Source organism: Equus przewalskii, chromosome 8 (assembly GCF_037783145.1).
Source record: "Equus przewalskii isolate Varuska chromosome 8, EquPr2, whole genome shotgun sequence".
In the NCBI taxonomy this organism is placed as follows: Eukaryota; Metazoa; Chordata; class Mammalia; order Perissodactyla; family Equidae; genus Equus; species Equus przewalskii.
Genome location: NC_091838.1, coordinates 79,521,235 through 79,539,490, shown reverse-complemented (window position 1 = coordinate 79,539,490; position 18,256 = coordinate 79,521,235). Strand labels below are relative to the sequence as shown.

Genomic DNA, 18,256 nt, shown 5'->3' with positions numbered 1-18,256 from the left:
GCACATTGAAAGTTTGAGTCTCACTCCCACCTAGACTTTGTCCACCCAGTTCTCCACGCAATGCATTCCCATAGCTAATATCCACTTCCACAAGTTTCCTACACAGCCTTCCAGTATATTTTTATGCCAATACAAGCAAATGCAAACTTACATTTGTGCCTTGTTCCTTCTTTTCCAGGAGTTATTTTATTAAAAACACTATTCTGCGCTTTGCTCTTTCACTTAACAACATATCCTGGAGATCTTTTATTTGGGCAATCGGAACACATCCAAATACTAGAAAACCCTGTGCCACCAGCATATCTGCACTGTTGGGGACTAGCAAATGCAGAGGAAGATGTCAGGGACTTGCACTGACTTTCACAAATGAGGTTGCATAAAAGTGCAGTGTTAACAGCAAAATAAGTGTCACATGATTTTGATCACATTTTAAGGACAAAAATTGTGAAAGAAAGGCATCCATTTTCTCTATGGGGAAATAAATATTCACTTGTTTGCCATTCACCAAACACTTACTGAGCACATGCATTGGCCCAAGGCTTGGCTGGGTGCTGTGGGAAGAACAAGGTGGCAGACAGAACGTGGCCTTCCTCTGCACTGGCCAGACTGCAGCAAGACCCTCCTCGGGATACGCCTTCTTGCAGCCCTGCCACACTCACTTCAACCGCAGTGACCTTCCTAAAATGCTGGCCCAGGCTTCCCCCTTCTTAAGCTCCTCCAGTGGCTCCCTATTGTCCTTAGGGCCAAGTTCCAACCCCCTCACTTGGATTCCAAGCCCTTTGATGTGTAGCACCTGTCCTTCCAACCTCATTTCTTGCCTCACCTCTCCTGGCACGCTCTGTTCCAGCCATACTAGATCCCAAGTACGGATCAAAAACCAGTCTGGCTGTCTTGCCTGCAGGCCTTTGCATTCTTGGCCCTTTCATTCTGGAAGGAACATCTTCTGCCCTTCACCTCCCCACTTTGCTTCTTCTTATTCCTTCCTTCAGGTGTCTTTCCCTGATTGCCTCCCCCACCCCCTCTCTCCGAACTGTGTTAGACACTAGCCACATTGGTCGTAATTGTTTGGTTACAATCCACGTCTCTTCTTGGGCTGTGAGTTAGTGCACCCCAGTCTAATGCATGGGACACTGGTCTTGGAATTCCCAATTTTGGCTCTGTCTCTGGGACTCTCATCTTTAACATGAGTGCCTGGAGACCTTCCTAATTATGGCAAGAAAGAGAGACCTCTTGTGCACCTTGGTGGTGAAGGATGCTCAGTAGATGGGAGTTGGCTTAACCCTCCTCAATCTTCTCCCTTCCTCCATGGACTGAATCTTACACATCTCTCAACCCCCACTGCCCAGCATGAAGTAGGTGACCAGCAAATGTTGGGCTGGGTGTTCAGTTAACAGCCACTGCTGACTTCCTTTTGGAGGGGTAGATCTATTAGGGCTGTAATCTTTTCTCAGGTATCGATTGGGTTGCCCCTGAGCCCCTCTGCAAAGTTTCGCTTCCCCCTACCCCAAGCTATACGTCCTTCCTCCCCCGGGGGTCTGGAAAGGACCTTTTCCTTTCCGCTACATCCCAGTCTTCCAATTCAGGAGGGCAACTCCCGACGCAGGGACTGAGCATGCTCGCGGCCAGGCCCAGTTGGAGAGGCCCGGTGGGCGTCGGGTTCACCATCTTGCGCCCCCAAAAGGCCAGGCGGGCGAGCAGGCGGGGTTTGGCCACTGGGCAGCCTGCCAGGCCCTGAGGCTCCCACCGCTGACTGGCCGCGAAGAGGGACGAGGCTCGTGGAGCGGGCGCCGCACCTCGCAGCCAGACGCGCAGCCTCTAGGCGGTGCGCAGGGCTGCGGGGAGCCGGGCCAGCCGGCAGCGGCAGGGCGGGCTCTCCAGGCCGCGAGGGCGCGCTGCGCGCTGCTCTGGGTCTGGCCGCGTCCTGGCGGGGGAAGGAGAGGAGCAAGGGCGCGGAGGTGAGCAGAGCCCGGGAGGCGCGAGCGGAGCGGCGCGAGCACAGGCACTCTCGGTCGTTTCTGTTTTGCAGCGGTGGCAGCGAATCCCTTTCACCGTGTTTACAACCTCTCCTCCCGGCCGGGTTCGCTGGGGCTACCCAGAGGCCGCGGCCGGGCAGCTGTTGCGCCGAGAGGGGGCAGCTGCGGAGTTCCATAACCATAGCAACCGCATCAGCACCACGGCGGCGGTGGCGGCGGCGGCGGCGAGGGCAGCATCCGCTTGCTCCTCCTCCAGGCAGCCTCGCCGCGGGGACCTGAGACCCAGCTCCCAGGTGCCCGGACTCCGCGGTCCGCCCACTGCCGCTGCAAGTATTGGCGGCTGGAGAAGGAGAGAAAAGAGTGAGGGATCCAGGAGCGGTGGCCCGAGGAGGTGAGGGAGAGGAGCCCTGCAGTGGGAGACAGGTAGGTAAGAGACTCCGGGGTCGGCAGCTGCAAAACTCTCTCCTCTGTGGCAGTGACGTTTCTGGAAGCGTGGTTGCTAGTTGGATGGCTTTCTATTACTTAACAGGGATTCCACCGCGAAATGAGGTTTATCTTCTTCTACCTTCCCCAATCTCTGTCCTCTAGTCTTGCGGCCCGTCTGGGCAGGTCCTGAGAGGGCAAGAGGGGAAATCCGACGTGGTAGGTGGGGAGACGCTGGCTTAATGAGGTGGTCCCCGCAGAAGTCCCAGATGGAGGCTGAGGGAGCACATCCATATCCTGTGCAAGCAAGTCCTCTGAGCCCTGAACCAGGGCAGATTCTGGAGAAGACTATGTTGGAGTGAGGGGACAGTGGTAGTGATTCTTTGTGATCCAGGCTGACCTACAGACCCATTCTTACAGTGGCTTGGCTGGGGACGGAGTTGGGGGGGGGGGGCACTGCAGCTCAGCTATGACATGGAAAGGGACCAGACCTCAAACCAGCTCTTCATCTGTAAAGTCAGCTTCAAATCCAGCAACTGCAGGAGATATTTAGGCAAGAGGAGTAGTAACTGTTGTCATTTTGGGACCCCGGGGTATCCCTGGAGTTATTATTCATGTTATTATCATGTTATTACCTTTGGCTTTTGCAGATGGGGTGGGAATTGATATAAAATTATAAACTAGTAGTGAAGAATGTCCTCTCCCTTTCTCCTTATCTCATTTCTAGTCAGCCCTACCATTGTCAGCAAAACAAGACTACATTGAGCATAATAGCACCCTTTGTCCCCTTGGTCACCCTGAGGGCTCGAGCCATTGGCAAACTATCCCACTTTCAGAGAGCTAGAGAATTCTGCTTCAGTTCTCTATTTGAACTATGCAAGCACTGGTTTCCATCAGGTTCTGAAGCTCTCGATATTAAGAGATGTGTCAGAGCCCAGAGGCACCTGGGCTGGCCACAGGGAGTGATGGACTGTTAGTGCACTTCCAGGCCAGAGAGAAGTACAGAGGTTTCAATATTATTCCAGACCCAGCTCAGGGGGGTCCAGGGCCCCAGAAGACCATAGAGATGGGATATAAAGTTAGGTGAATAATTTGAGTCTAAAGCCTCTTGCATATGGGTAAGCGGGCCTCTGGGTGATTTCTAGGATGGACTGCCGTTGACTTTTATAGGGCTCTCTCTTTATACCCTGGCCTCAGGGGACAGTAATAAGTCCCAGTTAGAAGGCCATGTTCTTTAATTGGGCTTTTAATTTATGCTGTAGTTACATTGCCTGAGGGGATGTGATTTGGCCAGCATTTCATCTGGGATTCATATCTTAATGAGAATGGTATGATTGTATTCCAGGCAGATGGTATGGTGTAGAGAAAAGAGGACAAGATTTGGGAATCAGAAAACATGGATTTAAGCTCTGATTTCATCATACACTTGCCGCATGACCTTGAGTTGTTCTACCTCACTGAGACTTCTCTCTCTCATCTGTAGAATGGGGATGCTGACAGTTCTTGTAGCTTACTAGGTTCTCTTGATCATCAAGTGGGATGATGGAGAGGATGGATGGGCAATGGCTTTTCAAAACCTAACATGCCAGACAAATAAAAGGAATTATCATCATTTTCTAAAGAAACTCCCTTCCTCAGATCAGCAAATCATTAAACAGACATCAGCTATGAAAAGGGAGTACAAATATTGGTCAGTGACTCACAGATGAAACACTGTAGTCTGGGCCAAGATGCACTCAGAAATATAAAAGAGGGCTTTATCGGGGGAAACACAGCATGTCATCCATCTTTGCTTACAAATGTTGAAGGTCAAGGGCTTTGCCATCGAATGCAGTACTCACCTAGTTGGGAACACTGAGGTCTGGTCACCACAGTGTTGGACTAAGCATTTTATAGTGTAGGCAGGGATTTGCACATAGTAGGGACTCATGTAAATCTTGGTTAGATGGATACAGTAGACTCATTGTGAGCTCTTTGTGGGCAGGATTCACCTTCATCCAACGCTGCTCTGTAATGCCAGATGTTTACCAAATGTTTGCCCAATTTGACTGAATGTTTACAGCTTGAGGTCACTGCCGAGGGAACCATGATTTCTGGAGGGAGCCAGGGCTGTCTTATATTATGTATTCTCTGCTTTTTTACACCCCTGCTTTTGCTCATGCTGGTCTCTCTGCCTAGAATGGCCATTTCTCACTTCCCGCTTCCCTTCATGACTCAGTTTGGATGCCCCCTCCTAAGGGAAGCCTTCCAGGGCTTTTTCCCCTCTGCTTGCACAACACTTTGGACCTGTTCTGTGACAGCCTGTGCTGTGTCGTGTCATTGCTTGCACACATGCCTGCCCCCTCTCTAGATTTCATGCTTCCTGAGGGCAGGAAACTTGCCTTATTCTCCTGTGGCTGTGGTCCTAGTGACTGCCATAGGGAGTGGCTGAAGGAGTGAACAAGCCTTACCTGCAGCATGACAACCTGCATAGGAAGAGGCTTGCGCAAAGGCTGTCCCAGCCACTTTCCCCTGTCTCAGTATGTGCAGCAAGCCTGGAGGATGCTCGCTGGGCTGCTCCACATTATTTAGGGTCAACCCACTGAAACAGAATGAAGGAGAACAGAAACACATATTTTTCCTTAAAATGTTCATTTTTTTTCAAGTGGGTACTTTAGAATAACTGTAATCTGGTGTTGAATGGCTTCATATAACATTTTCTGAAAACATCTAATGGAATATTTTAAACTTAAAATGTATTTCTTGCCCTTCAATTTCTTTCCTTGATTTCAGCTCTAGTATTGTGGAAAAGCACATTGATTGAATCAAGAAAGCCTAGATTTGAATCCTAGTTCTAAGGGGACCTGGAACTAGAACACTGATCTCCTTGTGCCTCAGTTTCCTCATTTGTAAAGTGTGGATGATATTCCCCACTTTCAGGGGTGCCGAGTGCTTGGAGTGAATGAACAGCTGTGCAGTAAAAGCAGCTCATAAACCATAAAACGCTCTGCCCAATAAATCATTTATTTTCTTTATTTTTTTATCCTGGAAAATTAGCAAAATCTCTCTGTCCAATTACACAGCATCAGACAAGATATGCTGGATAGCCCGCCATGTGCTACTCATCATGCCAGATCCTTAGAGTCACCTGTAAGCAAGGATCTGCCTCATGTTGGGGGATCAGGCATGGAAACAGACAAGAGCAAACCAGGCAATGCAGGGTTCTGTGGGAGCAAAGAGAGGGGCTTTGCACACATTTCCTGAAAGGGGCTCTCAAGGAGAGCTTCACCGAAGGGATAGAGTATAAGCTGAAATCTGAAGGAATTTCCAAATGGATACTGGAGGGAAGGGCGATCAAAAGGAGGAAGTAACATCCAAAGCCCTGGAGGCAAGAAAGAGCAAAGAAGTGAAATGAATGCACAGGGCTGGAACACAAGGAGTGAAGCGGTGTCCCTTGAGGCTGGGTAAATAAATAGGGGCCACATCTTTGAGAGTTTTGTGAGCCAGACTAAGGAACTTGTCCTCTAACCCAAAGGTCATGGGAGCCATGGAAAGGTTTGGAGTTGGGCAGAACACTCTCCCTAGGTGTAGAGTAGAGGTTGAATTTGAGAAGATGGATCAATTAAGAAATATGATGACTTCTTAGGAAACTTTGCAGATAAAAGGTTCTTGAATTCAGGCAATGAGAGTTGGGATGAAGAGAAGTGATGGATAGGAAGTAGTGAGAGAATGAATACTAAGTAGGGAGAGAGAGAGAGAGAAGGGTCAGGTAAATGAACAAACTGCATCATTTGTCAGAGAAATATTGATGGAATGCTCTAGGGACTTATGGCTGTTGGTGCAGGTCAAGAGGAGAGAGGGGTCATGGGTGACACTTCTTTCTGTCCCTACCACAGTCACTCTGGTTCAAGCCCCTTCATCTCTCACCTGGACTAATACAGCAGGCTCTACACTGACATCCCTGCCTTCATCTCTGGTCCCCCAATCTATGCTGCACATGGCAGCCAGAGAGATCTTTGTGAAACTAAAATCCGATGTGATGAGGGCACTTGAGATCTACCCTCTTGGCAAGTTTCAAGTATATGATACAGTATAGTTACCTGTCATCACCATGCTATGCGTTAGGTCTCCAGAACTTGCTCATCTTGAATGACTGAAACTTCGTACCCCTTGATCAACATGTCCCCATTTGCCCTCCACCCAGCCTCTGGTAACTACCATTCTACTCTCTGCTTCCATGAGCTTGATTATTTTAGATTCCACATTTATAGGAGATCATACAGTATTTGTGTTTCTGTGGCTGGCTTATTTCACTCAGCATGATATTCTCCAAGTCTATTTATATTGTCACAAATGGCAGGATCTCCTCATTTTTGAAGACGGAATAATAGTCCATTGTATGAATATACCATATTTTCTTTATTCATTCATCCATCCATGGACATTTAGGTTGTTTCTGTATCTTGGCTATTGTGAATAATGCTACAGTGAACATGGGAATGCAAGTATCTCCTTGAGATCCTGATCTCAATTCCTTTGGACAAATCCAGAAGTGATATTGCTGAGTCATATGGTAATTCTATTTTTAATTTTTTTGGAAAACGTCATGCTGTTTTCCATAGTGGCTGCACCAATTTACTTTCCCATCAACAGTGTACCAGAGTTTCCTTTTCTCCACATCCTCATCAACGCTTATTATCTAAACTTTTTCTAATAATAGTCATCCTAATGTGTGGGCAGTTATATCTCATTGTGGTTTTGATTTGTGTTTCCCTGATGATTAGAATATTGTTGAACACCTCTTCATGTACCTGTTGGCCATTTGTATGTCTTCTTTGAAAATATGTCTATTCAAGTCCTTTGCCTATTTTTTAACTGAGTTATTTGTTTTCTTGCTGTTGAGTTGTATGAGTTCCTCACATATTCTGAGCATTAACCCCTCATTAGATATGTAGTTGGCAGATATTTTCTCCCATCGTGTAGGTTATCTTTTCACTCTGTTGATTGTTTCTTTTACTATGCAGAAGCCTTTTAGTTTGATGTGGTCCCACTTATTTATTTTTGCTTTTTTTGCTTGGGCTTTTGGTGTGATATCCAAAAAAATCATCACTAAGACCAGTGTCATGAAGCTTTTCCCTGTGTGTTCTTCTAGGAGTGTTTTGGTTTCAGACCTTATGTTTGAGTCTTTAAGTCATTTTAAGTTGATTTTTGTGTATGGTGTAAGATAAGGGTTTAGTTTTACTCTTTCGAGTGTGGAGATCCAGTTGTTCCAAAACCACTTATTGAAAAGACTATCCTTTCCTTATTCTGTATTCTTGACACCTTTGTCAAAGATTAGTTGACCATATGTGCATGGGTTCATTTATGGGCTCTGTATTCTGTTCCGTTGGTTTATGCCTATACCATACTGTTTGATTACTATAGCTTTGTAATGTAATTTGAAGTCAGGAATTGTGATGTTACCAGCTTTGTTCAGCAGTAGGAGGATTTGAAACTGGAAAATGACAGATACAAATAATCATTTGGGTTCTAGCCGCAGTATGGAGAATGCACTGGGGGGAGTAAATTGAGAAGCATAGACACTAGCTGGAAGGTTATTGCAGGAAATCCAGGGTATATGGATGTAGTGATGGCCCCAACCGAGGTTACGCTAACAGGGATGAATAAAGGAGAAGAAACTTGAGAAGTACTAAGGCAGTTGAATGTTGGGAAGTGTTGGATGACTCAACATAACAGTGTCAAAAGTGGGGAAGTATCAAGGATGACTTAGTTTTCTGACTTGGTCTGATGAAATGGCCTTGTTGCTGTTTGTTGGCCTGGGGACACAGGGGAGAGAACAGATTTTGAGGGGGAAATGGTGAGTTCTGTTTGAAATAAGTAGATTTTTAAGTTTCTGAGGACATCCATGTACATTTTAGGCGATTAGAGATACCAGTGAAGCTCCAAAAAGAGTTCTTGGTTGAATATGGACTTAAAGAATCATCAGCACAAAGGTACAAGTTGAAAGCATGGGAGAAGTCATCACCCAAGGGAAGTATATCGAATGAGGAAGTAATAATGATCTTTTAGGCTTGCAAGGTCTATACCACTGCCCATTCAAAAAATAAAATGAAAAATACAAAACACACACTCTATAGCTTCCTCTTATCCTAAGGGCTTTTTACTTTGTTTCCACACTGCTGGCTAGGACAAGCTGCCCCCTGATGTTTCCAGGCCTCACTCCCTCCCCTCATCCAAGTCTTTTCTTTATAGAGGTCTCCCTGGACCACCCAAGTAAAGCCCCTTCTAGTCTCCAGCCACAGAGCTTGCTTTATTTTTCTTCACAGCATCCATCACCGTATAGCTGTTTGAACTATCGTTACAGATGTATTTGTTTACTTTCTGTATTTACTGTCTCCAATGTGTGATGGTGAGCTCCACGGTGCAGGGTCTCTGCCATCTTTATTGCTGCACCAAACACGTAGAACATTTCCTGGCACTCAATGAGTATGCAACCAACATTTATAAAATGCATATAGAAGAATTAATACCAGAATCTTCCATAATGGAATAACACTTTTTCAATTTTAAAAAAACTAACTACAGCCCTGTGTAAGTATCATTTAGAGCTCCTGGTCAGAAGGTGGGCTTCCAGTTCAGGGACACATGGATGCCTGCTCCCTTGCTGCCGTCGCTGCTCCTTCTCCCTGGAATAGCCTGCCCTTCCTGTCTCCTCAGCCATCCCTGACAAATGTCTTCCAAGTTTCAGTTTAAATAAAAGAGAAATTTCCCTCCCAAGACTAGGATGAGGACAGGCTGAGGAATGCAGTGGACAACTTCAACCCACCATCCTCTGGTGAATGCAGTGGTGGGTGTTTGGCCATTTACTGGGAAACAGCTCTGCTTGAGGCCAGTAAGTATGAGACATTAAGTGCAGCACCCCACTGTTCTACTTAATCCAGAGATAAAAGCAATGTGTTCTTGGACAATTGTTCTTAACCTTAATTATGTCACGGATTACTTTGAGCATCTGATGATGAAATCTAGTCATTCTTCTCAGAACAAAAGAAATAACAACCCTATCAGAGGGGTTATGGATCCCCTGAGGTCCTCCCAGGGACCCCAGCTAAAAATGTCTGTTCTAGGATAAGGATGGGGCTGCCTGGGATCCTGCAAACATTCGTGTGTTAGCACCACAAGGCCTGGTATTCTCTGGTGAAACCTGAGACAGCAGGCGCACAGGTTACACCTGAGGCAACCAGGCAACTCTCATGTAAATGAAAGGGCGCAGTCTAGAGTGAGGCACCACTTAGAGCGAGGCAGACGTGGGTGTGGGTTTGAATCCCAGTTCTGACAAGAGTGATCAACTTTCTCTTTTCTTAAGACTGTTACAGTTGGAAAACTGAAAGTCTCGCATCCCAGGAACCCTCTCAGTACTAGACAAACCAGGTTGGTTGGTCGCCCTGCTTCTGACATTGTTAGCCAAATGACCCTGGATCATTATTTGGTCTCAGTAGAATAGTCCTACCTGTCCCCTGTCCTAGGACTTGAGATGTAGACCAGCATCTTACATCCTGAGACGGAGACCCTGAAATGGCTCTTGTACAGGTGAGGGAGTGCTCTCAGAGGAAACCTCAGAGGGAGTGAGGGAATCAGATATGGACAGGGAAGAAGACAGGCAGCCTCGTCTGGTCTCAGCCTGATCACACAGAGGGCTCTGGGGCACACATAGCTCCAGAGCGTTTTCCACCTTGAGACAAAGTCATTGCTGTGCATCTGACTCTAGGAGACATATTCTTGCAGGTATTTGTGAGCAAAGCAGCTACCGTCATCTGGGGAAAATGATCAGGAGAATGGGGCAGCTATAGGCTGTTATCAGCCAACACGGCAGCTGGATGGTGGACACACCAGCCTGGTAGAGGGAATCAGGGTGGGCACCAATAGCATCCACTACATTCTAATTGATATTTCCATTATTGCCCCCCAAGTTTCCTTTAATACAAACAAATTCCCCCAAAGTTGCTTCTTTGGGGCTTATGACATTCAGCCATACCATCCTCTGATCCTTGTAGAAGATCTGTGCCTTAAAGGAGTCACAAAAATATACAAATCTATGGATGGATCTCTCTAAACTTTTTAATGCTTGGAACCCAAGGAACCCTGCTGTGAGTTCCCTTCCTAATCTAGCCACACCTTCTCCTGCTCATCTCTTAGAAGCATCCTTGCTCAGAGTGAATTGCAATGGGGCACCAGCTCCTCTTGTACCTGCTAGCCTGACCAGTCATGCATTTGCATTTTGCTCACACACTGCTCACTAGTCACTGATCGTTCTGGCACCTGGATCTTGGTTTTCCTTACCACCCCAAGTCCCGCCATTGTCTTGGATGCCTTTCAAGTGCAGCTAAATGACTCCTACAGAACCTTGGCTTTTACCTTCTCAGCTTGGCTAGCTTTTCCTCTACTCTCCTCAGCCATGCCCTCACTCACACATGATAATTTTTCTGTATACTAAATAATCTACTGAACCCAGCCTCCTCTCTGAACTTGCTTGCCAAATTTTCCCATTGTTGCCCTTCTTTGATTTCAAGGAAACTTCTGGCCAATGATCTCACTTCTTCCAATTCATTCACCATTTTTTTCTGTAGCTCCCCTCCTTACTCCACATGGGGTACATGGTCTACATGGTATCCAGTTTCAGCAACATGCTTCCCCATAACGTAGTCATAAACTTAATTTATCTAAAGGATATTGTATGTTACTTTACCTGTATTCACCTTAGTTTCTTTAAATCTAAAACAATGGTAATAGGCAACCCTAAGGAAGTTTTAATGAAAATTAAATGAAAATAAATAAAATTAAACAAAATCTATTTAATACTTAGCACGTAGTAGCTGATTGATTAATCAGTTTTGTTCTGAATAAAGTCTAATATGTATACTTTAATATCAACTAAGAGGATGGTGAAATTGACATTCCACTGTGAAAACTGAGGAACCTGGATGAGACTCTTCCTTGAATGGAGCATCTCTATGGGGTGGAACAAGGGGCGTCCACTAGGTAGAACCTTGGGATCCTGAGTGAAGAAACTTTGGAGATATTCTTGCCTCAGGAGTCTTTGAGGGCATCAAGGCGTGGTAGCACTATGCAATAACTTATGTTCAGAAGTGTGACAGTGAGTCACCAAGGAAAAACTAAATTACAGTCTGTAAACCCTCCTGAAATAAGGCAGGGGAGTATCATTTCTAAAATGAGTTACATCAGAAATTGCTAAAATTAAATATAAAAGTATTTGGTGTTTAAAAGATTTGGTGTAAGTTATCTGGAAAATTAATTTCTGGGCACACATCATCAGAGCTGAAGTGTTACTGCAGGGAAAGAGGATGACTGAACTGGTGTTTTTTATGATACCTTGTTGATTTTAAATCAGAATATAAAATGTGCTGAAGAATAAATTGCCTTTTTTAGTTTGTTTAAAGGAAATGTTTAAAGATAAGATTATCCTTAGTATCTTGTGCCCAAGGTAGAATTCATCAAACTTGGTATTTTAACATGCTGACTTGTGTTGGCCTTTCGGGAGAATAAAATGAATATTAATATGATTGCTTCTGAATAATAGAATGAGATTTCCCTGGTTTTCTTTTCTCCCTTTTCTTTCCAAAAGCGTGTGGATACTGGAGACAAAAACTGATCAAGAATCATCTTTAAGTGACAGGCTGGGTTGAATTATGTGGTAGTTCAGACGACAGGGCAGAAGTTCTTTCTAAGCACCTACTATGTGCTAGTGACTGTATCTGGGGTGATACTTTTGTTTGATCTTCATGCGGGAGCTGTGACCATCCCTCTTTAGAGCTGAGGGCACCCATGCAAAGAGAGGGGGAATAATTTGCTCATAGTCCCACAACCGGCAAGACCTGAAGCCCAGATCTGACCCCCAAATTGGTCTGATTCCAAAGCTTATTCCTTCTCAGCCACCCTGTAGATGTCCCTTGTGAAGGGGGTTTAAAATTCAACTGTAGATCATAAAAATAAAACAGAACTTGAAAATTCTATTCAGTCAAAATATTTGGCTTTTAAGCACTCAGCTGTGTGAATATAGGAAACTCACTGAGCTTCTGTTTGACTTGGAATATGAAGGGCATGAGGAGGGGATTTATTTGATGATCCTTAATGTCGAGTCTGCTTCCAGCAGCATATTCTGAAATATGCATCAAAGACTTCAGGCCTGTTTACTTGGAAAGACGCTATATAGAATTAGGAGCCTGCTTAGTTTAAAAAGAAAAGAAAGAAAAGGAAAGAAAGAAACTCAAGGCAATCTATGTCCTCCCTAGTTGTTCCGTAGGTAGTCAAAATTTTAAGTGTTTGCCTTCCCGCTTTATATACTTATTGACTATCTCAAACCAGAATGGAAGAAAATACGTTTACTGAAATTGCAGATCTGTCTTTTCTTCTTTGTTTGTGTGATTTATTTGAGAGTCCTCCTGGATATTTTTATTCAAAATTCAGTGATTAATCTATGTGTCAAAACATCTGGGATGTTAATGTAATGCATTGTATATATCTAGACTTAAAATCAATGTGTTACTTTAAGTTGCATCTCATTTTAAGTTAAAACCAAGGCTGGGTTGGCATCCAGTGGCGTGTCATGTGAGGCTTGTCTAGAGTCACAGCAGGAATGAAGCATGCATCAGGCTGGAAGTTTCCTTTGCAGCTAATCTTGGGGTCCTGATTATGGCTGCCGGGAAGATGGATGGTGAGGTGTCCCCAAAGAGAGGGCAGTGATCCATTTAAAGTTTTAGCACAATGTGCTAATGCCCCTTACACACACACACACACTCCACCCCACCCCTTTATCTGGGCAACTTCTTCATTGCTTCAGATTCATCTCAGTTGTCAACTCTTTGAAAAGCCTTTCTCCACTCCTTCAGTGGATGAATCTGACATCTTCCTCTGACCTCCCACAGTAGCTGGGCTAACTTGACCACAGCGTCCGACTGTGAGAGGCTGTTGAGTATGAAGGTTCTGCTTTGCTCAAAGCCTAGCTCTGCTACTGGTCAGCTGTGTGCCCAGGACAGATAACCAAACCTCTCTGTGGTTCAATTTCTTCATTGATAAAATTGGGATTAAACAATTACCTCCTTCAGGTTCTCTTGAGGATTAAAGAACAAATCAAGTAAAGTGTTTATAATGGTGTCTGGCACATAGCAAGGTTCAATAAATGTTACCTTCTGCACTTTAAACACTGGTTTAAGTCCTTCTCTGTCTCTTTCTGGGGACAATGAGGTACTTCTCAACTTTTTATTCATGGTGCCAGAAACACAGCCTCATTCATTCATTGGACCAAAATTCATTGAAGCTCCTAAGTACAGGCACTATCTTGGCATGTATTTTGCAGGAAACTGCAAATTTCAGGAAATTCTAGTTTATTGAGTCATTGAATGGATGAATGGATGGATGGATGAGGGGTGTGTGTGTGTGGATGGGTGGGATGGGTGGATGGGTGGGTGGATGGATGGATGGATGCAGAGGTGGAGGATTCTGAAAGTGAAAATATTTCTTGTAAAGTTGTGGCTGTCTTAAGGCATTCTACTTGATGTTGAAAATGTGAAATTAGGAAAACCATTGTGAATGGATAGAAGGACAAACTCTGAAGCCAGATAACTGGATTTAATCCTACGCTGGCCTTTGTCAAGTTTCTTAACATGTCTAGGCATAACTTCTTTCATCAAAAAATGGTAATAATATTATGCCCACCAAATGGGATGTTTTGAGGATTAAATAAGCTAATATATGAAAAGCACTTAAACAGTGTCTTGTGTGCTATAAGCACTATAAAGTATAAGCTACTATTATTAAGTAGGACCTGGGACTAGCAACGTATGTTTCAGGCCCCAGTACAAAGTGAAAATATGGGGCCCTTGTTAAAAATTATTATTAATATCAAGATGGTTACAGAAGAACATTTAACCAAGCTCGGGGTTCTTGTAAGCATGGTGCTGGGCCCTGTATGACTGCGTAGGTTATGTACTTATAAAGCCAATCCTGGTGGGATCTTGTTTTCCTCAATTCCAGAAACTGTCAAGTATTAAAGGCTTTTCTTGAGCAGACTTCTGAGGACCTTTCTGGCCATGTATCTCAACATACCTCTACTCTGTTTCTTTTTCCCCTACCACTCTCCACACCATACAGACATCCTATGTGCCATCTTATTCCCCCACAACTTTGGAAACAAAGTAGGTGTCACACCTCCACATCCTACATTCATGTCCTCTCTGCTGAAATGGCGTTTGTCTCTTCCCCTTCCCTCCTCTACAGTCTGGAATCGCTTTTGCGTATTTCAGTCGCAGCTCAAGCACCACCTCTGATGTGGAATGGACCACTCAGCCCCTGGTGCTGATCATGTAGCTTGTGTGGAAGTCCATCACTGAACTGATGGATTTCACATTATCCTCCAGATTGTGAGCTCCCCCAGGACAGGGACTTACTTGCTTACCTTGTACCCCCAGCCAATGCCTGGTTATTCCAATCATCCTTGGAAAGCTAGCTCTGGCCCTGGCACTGTCAGGTGCACAGTCCCATGGTGAAGTCTTGCTTCCTGGAGCTGGTTGTTAGAGAATGGCTCCCTGAAGTAGCTGGGCACTGTAAATAATAGAGTGGAGGGGCTGTCGTTCAACTTAGGGCATGATCAAAGGCTGGCTGTGTTTAAAGTCACACAGCCAAGTGGGCAATGTGGAAGCAGGCCTTGAAAGGCTAGACTCCCACCCCTATTGTAAAGTACACCCAGTCTAATCACTGATCCACTTAACAGAATGGAGCAACCATCAGTTCTTTCCCCAGAGCCTGCCCTGCTGGTGTTTGCTCAGTCCCTACTCCCTACCCAACACACCCACAGTGACATGCAAAAGAAATGCCCTAAAGATTGCAAGGACAGCATTTGGGTTCAAAAAGTCCTGGCTCTGTTCCAACTTTGCCACTCACCAGCTCTGATCTGGAAAACATTTAATCTCTCTGAATATGTTTCTTCATCTGTAAAATAGGGATAACAAGACCACTTTTCTCATAGGTGGCCTGTGGGATTAAATTATATACCTACCTCATGCATAGCGCTTAGCAAAATGCCCAACACAGAGCAAAAGACTTGAGAAAAAATAGCTATTTTATTAGTAAAGGAAGTTTCATTAAGGACATATTATGTGCCAAGCGTTATTCTATACGTGCTGGAGATGCTGTTAAGAACAAGACAGATTTGGTCCTGGAACTTATATTTTTCCAGTGGGTAGAGTAGGGAGAAACCAGAAATAATAGGACAGCAGTTTCTCTTTTTTTTTCTCTTCCAGACAATGCCCTTAAACACTCATTCATTCATTCATGCATGCATGCCTCCTTTCAACATGTATGTTAACACTTTCCCTGAGCCAGTCACTTGACATGGATTTTCTCATCTAGTCTTCACAATAGTTTTATCAGATAAAAATATTCCTGCTAGACCTTTTTCACAAGTGAAAATTCTGAAGCTCAGGGAGATTGGGTAACTTCCCCAAAATACACAAATGATCAGTCTCAGAACCTAAATTCCAACCTAGGGCCATCTGATTCCAAAGGTGTTCCCTGAGGCTGAGTTGTAAAATAGATAAACGCTCAGAGTCTCACAGAGCAATGTGAACTCGGACAAGCTGACTTGCTTCTTTTTGGCTCAGTTTCCCCATTTTCAAAATGAGAAATGATGAAGAGATAAATCCTAGTGTTCTCTCTGCTGGATTTTCTTCCATTTAGAGGTAATTTCTCTTTCCTTTGAATTTGTTCCATCTCTGAACTTCTCATTTTTCCCCCTTATTCTCATATTCTCTTTCTTTCTTTCTCTCTTTTAGTGGAAGCATTTGTGTACATATTTCTTTCCTTTCCTATTAGATTGTGGGAAATTTGAAGTGTAGGGAGAAAAACTCTTTCCTTTTTCCATTCTGGGTTCTTTGGCTGGTCTAATAATTGAATTGACATAAGACAGATTAACAGGAGAAAAAATTTAACTTTGTATGTATAGGAACCCTAAAGACATGAAGCCCGAAGAAGTGAACAAAGCAGGCAGCTTTTATACCTTTTAGAAAAAGAAATGATAGATTTGTGAAGAATTAACAAGACAAAGAAATTTAGACTTGGGGTAGTAAATCAGTGAAGAAGTAACAGGGTTTGTTTGCACAGCCCTCTTGGCCCTGAATTCCCTCTCTCTGGTGATAAGGAGGTCTTTCTTCCTCCTGGTACAGGGAAAGTACCTTTCACATGGGAGATTTATTTCCTGCTTTCAGGGGGACAAAGGAGGGTCAGAGTGTCCTTCTTGCACCAGCCGTTTCTTAAGTGGCTTTAATTCAAAATAATCAATATGCCAAATTGGCATATTTTGGGGTGGGATATTCTGCTCTCCTTCAGAATACTGAATCTATTTCATAGTCTGTTCTTCTCCGCAATGCTTGTATACCATAGGTGTACACTAAATGTTTATATCATTTGTTTAATTAGGATTTTATTGTACAACCTGAGTGCAGTGGCCCACAGAAATCCTTTTATGTCAAAGTACAGATGTTTTAGAACCAGTTGGATCAGAATTACTGAGGCTCTGAGGTTCCCTCCAGCCACCAGCACAGGGCGAGAGCTGTGTACCAAGCTGGGCTCCCCTGAGCTAAGCACAGATTGTGAATGGTCACTCGATTGTCCCAGAGAACCCTCATGGAAGTTGTGCAGGAAGATTACATTTTCAAGAATGGTAGATCCAGAGCTGAACTCCCAGTCGCCCATGGACATCCAGATCCAACTAACTGCCTCATTGTTTAGCCTTGTTTATTATTAGCCCAGTACTGCCAGCACAATTGGTCCCACTGAGAACCTCTCCAGAAGGTTCCTGCCCCAGGGTCTCACTGTACTCAGACACAGACTGTCTCAAGCAGGCAGCACCTGATGAGGTTAACTCCATGGGATAAACAACAGGAGTTGTTTAGGTGGGAAAATTAGGTACATAGGGATATCATTTGATTTTGTGTTAATTTGGGCTGGGACGTCAGAGTGCTTTATAATTTAGAACCAAGAAGAAAAGACTTGGATTTCATTTCATTTATTCATCTGGAAAATATTACTGAGCACTTGCCTTGGGCCAAGTGCAGTGCTGAGGATGCAGAGATACAATCACCATCATCATCATCACCATCATCCCAGTAGCTAATATTTATTGAAATTATTTTATCAGGCCTTCTGTTAAGTACTTTGCATGCATTATTGTATTTAATCTGCGATATGATCAACCCCAGGGATGCCATTCACCCTTTATTCTACACACACCTGAGGGTGGGGCTCTTGTTACATACAGTACAATATCTTTTGGAGTTGTGTTTTGTGGCGACCCTATGGCTATCTCTGCTTTACAGATAAATAATTTAGAGAAGATAAAGGTCACAGCTTTAATACGTAGAGGTAGTGGATTTAGAAGCATCTTTAAACATATGTTGAATGCCTGATAAGATGAGATCACTGCTCTCCTAGTTTCGAGTTATGGAGGAGGAGGCAGATGATTAAATGAATAATTTGAAAGTAACTCATTGTTTGCTGTAGCAAAAGCAGCTGTGGGGTGCTCTCCAGAAGTTCAAGGGAGAAGGAAACTATGAATCAAGGAATAAACTACAGAGGAGGTGATGTGTACCCCAATCTTGATAGGACAGTTGTACATCTCCAGGTGAAACTGATGGGGAACAGCCATTCTAAGGCAGAGGAAGAACCTGTGGAAAGACAGGGACCTGTAGAAAGACGGGATTTTCAGGGGACTTGCGAAAAGACCAGTTAGAATGATTGCGGCTCAGAGAGCACATGGCAGGAGGTAAGAATGGTAAGGTTTTCAGGCAATGGGATGGAAAAAGGTGTCATGG

At 44.3% G+C, this 18,256-nt stretch overlaps 1 protein-coding gene across 5 annotated transcripts in view; it reads left to right on the top strand.

Moving 5' to 3' along the window:
• Nucleotides 1-1,576: 1,576 nt before the first annotated feature.
• FAM135B (family with sequence similarity 135 member B) overlaps nucleotides 1,577-18,256 on the top strand; it is a 284,316-nt gene continuing 267,636 nt past the window's right edge. For 2 of the 5 annotated variants that reach the window (XR_011543248.1, XM_008523206.2), the window contains exon 1: nucleotides 1,577-2,396. The gene's annotated coding sequence lies outside the window, so the exon portion shown is untranslated. The remainder of the gene's footprint in view (nucleotides 2,397-18,256) is intronic. The other 3 variants (XR_011543250.1, XR_011543252.1, XM_070631013.1) reach the window with 2 other exon arrangements.